The sequence below is a fragment of the Castor canadensis genome, chromosome 9 (genome assembly GCF_047511655.1).
Source record: "Castor canadensis chromosome 9, mCasCan1.hap1v2, whole genome shotgun sequence".
In the NCBI taxonomy this organism is placed as follows: domain Eukaryota; kingdom Metazoa; phylum Chordata; class Mammalia; order Rodentia; family Castoridae; genus Castor; species Castor canadensis.
The window spans coordinates 154,930,269-154,940,021 of record NC_133394.1 but is presented as its reverse complement, the minus strand read 5'-3'; positions in this window follow the sequence as shown (position 1 = coordinate 154,940,021).

Genomic DNA, 9,753 nt, shown 5'->3' with positions numbered 1-9,753 from the left:
CCCCGGCCCGAGCGCCCGAGCCCCGGCGGCGGGCGAGGCCGGGTGGGCGCAGCTCAACCCGCCCGCAGCAACCCCGGCGCCCGGCTTCCGACTGCGCCGCCCACTGCGCAGGCTCTCGCGGGCGGGGCCAGAATCGCGGGATGGCAGGGGCGGGGCCTTGCGGTCAGGGGGCGGGGCCTCCCGATGGACCACGCTGGGCTGCGTGGGGCTGGAAGGGGCCTGGTATCGGGGCGGGGGCTTGGCGGGGCGGGGCGGGGCCTCGTGGGAGGCGGGGCCCCCAAGAGCCCAGGTTCGAGCCACGCGGGCCTGGCAGTCTGGAGAAGGGTGGTGGTCCGCATGGGCTCGGACCACATGACAGCCAGGGCCAGCCGGGACTGGACCAGATTTCCCCGCGTGCCGTCTCGCATCCCCCACACCACTGACAGTCGCCTCCCACGTGGGACGCGAATACTCATGACAGGCTGGGTTCCAGGGCGCAGCCCAAACCCTTGGGACCCCAGGTCCGGGAGAAGGACAGGACAGGAGTAGAGACTGCTCCGAGATTGAGGCCTCAACAGAGTCCTGGGAAGCGGGGTTTGCGCTGACCCTGCCCTGCCCAGAAGCTTGGTGTGACCACAGAAGAGGCCTTGAAGCCGCTTTGTCCCTGTGGGTGTAGTGTGGCTGTTCCCACCTTTGAGGAGAAGAGATTCCCTACAGGAACACTCATACTTGGTAGGGAACCTCAGCTGGGCCTCTTGACCCCCAAAGAAAGACCTTTCCCCTATAGCACACCCAGGTCTGGAACGGGTTAGAGTCCTGTCCCAGCAAAGGGGCAGCCCCAGAACTCATGACATCTTGTCCAAGTGCTGGTGACTTTGGGGCCATGTATACACATCTCCCTGCTCCTACTGCCAGCACCACCCAAGGGCTCCGGTACTGTGCACCTACGGATTAGAGTTGGGGAGGCTTCACTGACATGGTGGGCCAGAGGGCTCCTGACCTCCAGCCTTCAGCTGTCAGAGTAGGGACCTGCAGGGCCAGAGCAGCATGGTCCCAGGGGAAGGGAAAAACCAGGAGAGGCACAATCAGGAGAGGGTAATGTGCCACAACCTCCAGGAGGGAGACAGGGAAGCCTGCCCTGGGGACGGCTTTACTCAGGTAGGCAGGCCTATGTACAGGAAAGAAGGTGACACCAGGGACTGGTCGAATGGCAAAGAACAGATCCCTAAAATGCTAGGAGAGACTCAGCCCTCTACAGTCCACTACAGGACTTGTCTACTCCAGCATCGGCTGTGGGCAAGGCCCAGGCAGGCCCAGGACAGGACTCAAAGGATATGACCTACCTTGCTGGAGCTGTGTCTGAGGCAGACAGACCACAGACTGAAGGATAAACAAGGCTAGACTGGCCAATGGCTCATGGATAGAGGAGCCTGGACTGAGTGACCAGGAGAATTTGGGAAAAGCATCCAGGCAGGAGGAACAGTGAGTATGGAGGCCCAGCCGGGGGGTCAAGGAAAAGAAAAGGCATCATTTTTTAGGGATTCCTCAGTCCAGCATCCAGTGGGACAGCCTCTCCCACTCTTCTTTCTGTTCTTCACCCTCCAGCTGAGCCAGAGAGGACACCACCCCCCCCCCAGTCGCCACCCTCTTTCCTTGACTCCTCAGCACCCACTTCTGGCTTCAGTCAGACCATACCACCTGTACCCGTGCTCAGCCAGGCCCAGGTCCCAGGTGAGAGACAGGCCTCAGGCCCTACTTGGAAGGGCTGTGGCCCAGCCATGGTGCCCACAAGAAGGCAGAGGCTCACCGAAGCCCACTTCCATAGCTGACATCACAGCTGACTTTTAAGGAAAAGCAGTATCCAAGTACCTCCTCCTCCACTCAGGAGAAAGTACAGTGCATGGGAGACATCTTAAAAAGGAAACTCCACATCTGACTGTCTCTACAAAACTTTGTTTTCTGACCAGCATGTCCATTAAAATGATCTGCAAACAATACTCTCTCACCAGACCTCCTGTGAGCTTTCTAAATGCCTTCCCAAACACTTAGCAGCTTGTTGTGGAAGATGCCCTAAAACTTGGCATATCTGCCTGAACACAGTACCCACCAGACAGGAACCGTCTGTACACATCCACAGTAGTCCTGGGGTACAGCCTCCCTCTTACAGGTGCCTCCAGGCCCTTGGCCGTTCTGGTCTCTGGGATTGTCTCTCCCATCCCCTCTCTCATGGTGAGCTCAGGTTCCATAATAAAATCCCCTGGACTGGGAGGCTTTCTGTTCTGCACCCTCCAGCTGAAGGCACCTGAAGAGCAGGTGAGTTCATTTCTCACAGTTCTGGGGACTGGAAGTCCAGGATCAGCACACCGGCATGGCCAGGTTCTGGTGAGAGCTCAGTTCTCTCCTTGCTCCAAGGAAATCACCATGCACTATCATGGTGAAATTGTGTCCCCAAGTTCATATGTTGGAATCCTAACCCTCGGTGCCTGAGAAAGTGACCTTAGTTGCAGATAGGGACTTTACAGAGGTAATCAGGTTAAAGCGAGGTCATTAGGGTGGGCCTAATCTAACAGGACTGACTGGTGTCCTCATGGAAAGGGGAAACTTGGAACAGACAGACCCCAGGGAGAACACCATGTGAAAATGAAGGCAGAGGCAGGTGATGCTTCCCCAAGTCAAGGATCGGAGCCACCACCAGGAGCTGCAGGGAGGTCTGGGACAGATTCCCCCTGTCAGCCTCAGAAGGAACCAGCTCTCCCCACACCTTGATCTCAACTTCCAACCTCTAGGACTGTGAGAGTATACATTTCTGTGGTTAAAGTCTTGGAGATCCATGGTGCTTTGTTACCATGGCCCTAGAACTCATAGACAGGTTGGCTGTGCAAGACTGCCATGAACCCACACGGAAATTTGATAATTGGCTTCTTTCTCTCAAAGTCTTGTCTGTGAGCTCCGCGGATCAGTCTTTTTATCTGCTGCTGTAAACTGAATTGTGCATTAATTGCTGGTACCTCATTGCGGGAACTGTGTATAGTCTGTTTATTCTATTGTCAGTGTGCTTGGGGCTATCCCAGGCTTTTGCTGGTATGCAAAATGTTTCATGAACATTCTGGTCCTTGTGTCTGGAAACCACATGTCATCCACACCCCGCTGGAGTGACACACAATGTCATAGGATGTGCTACATTGACTTTAGAAGCTGAAGCCAAACTGCTTCCCAAACATCCACACAGAAATTAAAGTCTATACTCCACCAGCCATGTGGAGTCTTCCCTGTGTTGCTCAACACAGTCTTCCCTGTGTTGCTCACTTTTCCAACTTTGGACACTCAGGTTCACATTCTAGGCCCTCTGGTCAGGGCTCAAGGGTGTCTTCGTACAGTTTGACCTCCTCAGATGGCAGAGGGGATTCACCCTGTTCCAATTGCCCCCCAAGTTTAGCATTTTGGTGAGGCTCACCATCTTGGCCGTTTCCTACAAGGTTCTTTTCCCTAGCTCTTAAGAGTTCCTTATGTCCTCTGCAGGGGTCATCTGGTCAGTCACAGCTGGCGGTCATTCTCTGTAGTAGTTTGAGTCTGGTAGTTCTGGTCCATAAAGAGCTGTACAGACAGCTCCCTGCAGATGCTGAAGGGAGCTGCACCACTATCCTCCGGGGACAGAGTTAGGTTCTGGCAGCCTTGTCACAGTTCTGGCACTTGATGGATACAGAACCCCACTTCCTGTGTGCTTCTGTTTCAGGACGCCTTGTAACATGTCATATACAGCAGACTTGGCACCTTCCCCTGTGGGCAGGCAGCTTCCTGACAGACACTTGTCATTTCTCATAAGGACATCATCACAGCTGGAGAGCACAAAATAGCACTCAGCACTGTGCTGAAGCACAAAATGCGGAAAACACGACAGTAAAGGGACAGTGAGAAGGACACTGCTAATAGTAAGTGTCAGACAAGAAGCAGCCCATGGCCATTTCCCCAGTGGGAACCTGTGTGTCAGCAGCTCAAATTTTTCTTTGCTCTGAGCATGTCCCTGAATGACTGTGAAACACAGTGACTATTGATTTTGGGATAAAAAACACATTTAGCAAGTGCGTGGATTTGCAAATTCAGAACCTGTGAATGAGACAGTCCAACTCTATGTGTCACACAGGCCACACCTCCCCACAGCAGGGCTGTCCTGTCACAGTCCTGGAGACTGGAAGACATCCACTGTCACCTGCAGAGGTGACTAGTGATGTTCCTGGTTCCATGTCTGAGTGGCCAGCCTCTCCCTTCCTGAGGGTCTGTGTGTCCTGTGTGAGCACCTGCCTCCTGAGGTCACCATGTGCGCCTGTCTATAGGAGAAGGTGGTTCACCACACACACATCTGGAGTACCCAGGACTGATCCAGGTGGAGTGTGAGAAGGGCTGGGGTCCTGTTTTACCAACTGTCCAAGGACCCAGTGCTGTTAAGGGGCTGCTCTTCCTCACAAGATAGGCAGCCAGGTCAGCACACTGCTGAAGCCTGTCCATGCTCAGATAGCCTGAAGCAGTCTTGGCTGTCTTCAAGAAGAAATGCAACTTAATTACTACAGAATCTGGTACACATGTATTTGAAATGAGAGCAGAAATCAGAACAAATTAAACAATTTTTAAAAGCTGACTAAAACTGTAAACATCACAAAAGCCAATTTTTATTCATTACTACTTGCTACATGGTATTTTTTACCTACATTTATATTTAAATATCATTTTCCAAGGAGAAAAGAGATTATTTAGCCCCTCCAGCATGGCTGATTGAAAACAAGGGGTGACACATTCTACAGAAGCTGTACATGTCAACCCTCACTGGCTCTCGTTCACAGCTGGGAGAACATGGCTCCATTTCCCATCTGAGAGCTGGAGCTTCTAGGATTGGTGACTGACATAAAATGTGCTCTGGTGCACAGTGCAACGTCATGTTCTTGTTACCCTGGGCTCTGGAATGTCAACACTTCCTGATTCATCAGCAAGACCTTCAGTGCTTATCCAAGAGCCCCTGTGAGTCACTCGCTCCCTGTCATCAGGTGCCATACTGCTCCTGGAAGCTGATTCTACTCCAGAATGCCTGGCCTTTGCTCCAGTGTGACAGGAAGTGACTGGGAAGAACATAAATAGACTACTAGGCCCAATCAATGTATCCACAACTCAATTTCCCCTGGGCCAGGTCCCCAAAGGGCCCACCACTTCCCTAGAGCCAGCCCAGCAGAGGGGAAGCTGGAGACAGTGTGGGATCATGGGTCACAATTGGCTGTGGTCACATAGTTTAGTGACTTTTACAGAGATATGTGACCATGTGAGGAAAGCCTTCTGGGGTCCTGGCAGGGGCTCCATCAGCTTCTGATGAGTGATTACACTGTGGACCTGTAGTGTCCCTGGGACCTTTGTCCTTCTTTTCCAGTGCCTTGCTGTCTTTGAGCCTTCACAGGCTCCGTCTGGGATAACATATGCCCTCCACACACTCAAGGTACCTCAGAACCAGCAACCTCCAGAGGTGAAAGCGCATGGCCCTCTGGGTCTCCTAGCTCTCTGCTCCTGGCTGCTGGGCCCTGTGTCCACTTTCAAAGCTGGCAGCTGCCAGGTGGGTTCCAGTCAGGCAATCAGACGGCCATGTTGATAGCTGTCTAAAAAGAACATGCATGGCCTACATTCTCCAAGAAAGGCCTGACATGGACCCTCATTTGGGTCCATGGGGGAGGGAATGTGGCCCAGAGCCTTTATTGAAGTTTCCTGGGAAGGAGTGAGTGAGGCAGTGCTAGTTCCTGGCCTGAATGACTCCCCTGGGACTGAGCTGCAGGGTGGTCCTAGATGTCCACCTGGCCTGGGGGCTGCAGAGCAGGGAGAATGCTGGCTTAGTATGTGACAGTCTGGGAAAGGAGAGCTTCGAGCTTTGAATTGGTTGGTATGCATATCAAAGGGAGTCAATTTACTATCTAGGAATTAGCCCGTCCTGAAGGCATGGCTCCAAATGTCAGCATCAAGAATACAGAAAGTAGAAGGCTCGGAGACCCAAGCCTGTAATCCTGGCTACTTGGGAGCCTGACTGTGGTTCCAGGCCAACCCAGGCAAAAAAGTTCCTAAGATCCCATCTCAAAGGAAAAAGCTGGGCATGGTGGTACAATCCTGTCATTCCAGCTATGGCAGGAAGCATAAAATAGGAGGGTCAGAGTCCAGGCCAGTCTGGGCCAAAAAAAGCAAGTCCCTCTCTCAAAAATAACCAGAGCAAAAAGGGTTGGAGGCATGGCTTAAGTAGTAGAGGGCCTGCCTAGAAAATTGTGAAGCTCAAGTTCAAACTCTAACACCACCCAAAAAAGAAAGAAAAAAGGAACACAGAAAGTATATGGGTATTACCCATATAGAGATGTAAGCCAGATTTTGTTTGAGAGAAAAAAAAAAAACAATATTTCATGTAAGAGACAAAAAATAGGGACAGTACCTACCGATTAGGCCCACTGGATGGAAAGGATCACCCAGAGACAGGGTGGGCTCCTCCCCTCCCCTTTTCCCTGATCAGCCAGAGACAGGAACTAAAACCCTCAGCTTGGGATGGCTAAAAGCCTAGAACAGCCAGGTGCTAGGGGCTTGCACCTATAATCCTAGCTACTTGGTTTTTTCAATGTTTTTGTTTTTTCTTGGCAGTACTGGGGTTTGAACTCAGGGCCTCATGCTTGCTAGACAGGTGTTCTACCACTTGAGCCACTCCACCAGCCCTTATTTGTATTGGTATTTTTGAGGTAGGTTCTCAAGTACTATTTGCCTGGGCTGGCTTCAAATTGCAATCCTCCTGATCTCTACCTCCTGAGTAGCTTGGATTACAGGTGTGAACCACTGGTGACCAGTGATCCTAGCTACCTGGGAGGCTAAAATTGGGAGGATTGAAGTTTGAGGTCCTATCTCTAAAATAACCAGAGCAAAATGGACAGGTGTTACTCAAGCAGTTGATTGCCTGCTTTGCAAGCTCAAACCCCTGAGTTCAAACCCGAGTCCCACCCTTTACCTGGAAAAAGTTAAGAATGCCTCAGGTGCAATACTATACAGCCTGACGCTACAGTCCCACCTGTCAGGCCCTTGTATCCAAAGTCCAAAAGGATTAGAATGACTGAGTCCACCCAGCCCATAGCTGGTATGAATTCCTGTTCCAGACACCAGCTCCTCTTCTGTTCCATGCCTGCTTGAACATCACTCAGCACAGCCTGCCTCTACCTCAAGGGACACACACCTTTCCTGGCTGACCTGGGGACTGAAAGCTTTGCCCACCATCTCTGCAGGGAAGAGCCTGTCTCCTTGGAGCCTGTCTCCTCTCTTCTGGAGCAAGATGACATTCCATCCAAGCCATGGACACACTCATTACAGACACAGGATCAAGTGTCTTTTAGCTGTCTTTAGGTTCTGTTGTTCCTCGTTTACCGATTTTACTCCCAAATCTAGCTGCAGGCATTCTCACCAGTGCCCTCAAGGCTCTCACTGTGGTGGCCCGGGCACCTTTCCTCTGACCTCCTGAGCCACTGGGCTGGGCTCCTGACTCAAGGACTGCCACTTGGCCTTGTGGATGAACCACCAGAATGGCACATGCCACTCCTCCCCAGGTCCCCAGACTACCTGGTAAGTCCCTGGGGATTCATGAAGCAATGGGAACTGGTAGACTATGTGAAGGGCCCTTGCAACCATGGTCCATGGTGAAGCTCAGGAGAGCTGCTGACATCCATCTCCTAGCCAGGATGTCTTTGGTACAGGACAAACCCAAGAGACCCACACCTGACCACATACTTGAGGCAGTCACCTTAGCACAGGATGCCCTAGCAGACAAGTGGACCCATCTTCACATGGATAATACACTACTGGACATAAAAGCTGTCCCCTCCAGGGTAGAAAGCTCTGGAATCACTGCCTCCCAGTACCCAAGGCTTTACATTACATGTTCCCTTACAGCAGAATAGTTGTGCCTGTGTCTGCCAAGTCCCCCATGCCTGGCTTAAACCTGGGTACAAGTTTTGGGACAATCTTCAGAGGCCACACCACAGTCTTTTCTTCTGTGTCACATCTCCCACTATCTCCCTGTAGCACACTGCGACACGGTTAGGGCCCACTGGATAATCTGGGATAATCTCGATCTCAAGGTCTTTAATTCAATTACACCTGCAAAGTCCCTTCACCACATGTGGTGACAGCCACTAGAACAGTTGAGTTCTGGTTGGAGACCACTGTTCAGTGTGTTGGGGTCCACCCACTCCCTGACAATACCTGGGCTGGTGCAGTCACACACTTTAATTCTTTAAATCCATTTGCAGCCCTGTCGGACATTAGGGTTTTAGATGGTCACTGTCGTTAGTTTTACACTTCCTTCACACAACACTCTGCTCCTTCCATTCCCCCCTGTTCCTCTGACCTTGACTGGGATCACTGGTCTGCTTGAAGGACATCATTTAATGTCCCCTCAATGGAAAGTGGATGGTGGCAAAGGGTCTCATGGTGTGTTTCTCTTACAGCACCTTCAGGTTTTGAAATCTCTTTGTGTGAGTGTTTTTGTTTGTTTGTTTCTTTTGAGGCTGGGTCTCACTGTATTGCCCAGGATGGACTGGAACCTGGGCCCAACTGATCCTCCTGCCTCAAACCCTTGCATGGGCTAGGAGTATAGGCTCAGATCCCCACACTCAACTTGGTGGACCAATTGCTATCTTTGCTTTTACCTCACACTCTTCATGTGTAATAAAGCTTTCAGAGCTGAAACAAAATGACATAATGACCCTTCTCTAAATACTCTGATCTCACAAGAACATCTCCATCCCAATCGTGATGCAACTGTGTCACTTAATAATCTTGGAATTCATCAGTAGGATTTGGATTCTACCAATTATCAAACTGGTAGAATCTGACCAATTTGGAAATTTGTCACTGGTAGAATTTTATTGAGCAATATACAGTACATATTCCAGGTTGTGAATTGTCCCAACATGCTCCATGTGACTAATCTTCTTTTCCTGACCCAGATCTATTCTCTGTAGCCAGTCCGCACATGGAGGACTTCTTTTAACCTTCTTGCAGGGAGGCTGCTGTCCTCTGGCAGATGATGATATGAAGCTGGAAATTTGGTTTCTGGCTTAACTTTGCTTTTAGGGTACAGCTTTCTGAGGCCCCTGTGCCTAAACCCCAGCTCTATCCCTGCCCCACCCCCCCATAGGAATGCCCAAGCCCCATGGCCTCTCTGGCTTACTTTCCTAACTGGAAATCCCCTCCGGGGTTGGGAGCCCAGTTGTTAATGCTTGGAAACCTTCTCCCCAGCTGCTGTCTGGCAGATTGTCACCTGGCCTTGGTGGCTGTCCTGAGGAGGACAGGGGAGAGCTGGTGTGAAACAGTTCCTTTCCCACTGCTGGGTTCCCCTCTCTTCAACTTTGTTTTTTGGCAGCACTGGGTTTGAACTCAGGGCCTCATGGCAGGCGCTCTTACTGTTTGAACCAATCTGCCAGCCCTTTTTGTGATGGGTTTTTTCTAGATAGTGTCTCAAAAACTATCTGAGGGCTGGCCTCGAACCACAATCCTCTCCTGAGTAGCTAGGATTACAGGCATGAACCACCAGCACCCAGCTCCTCTCTTCACTTTTAACATGGATTCTTCACTGTTACTTCAGCTCTTTAATGCTTTTAAGAATTGCTTTAAAATGTTTCATGCACCATTTTTAGCAGCTTTCTCTGGAGAGTTTAGAATGAGTCTCTCATCTGTGGTTCCTGGAAAGGTATTTCTGTGCTGCTGGTTTTTCCTGAGTCTGGC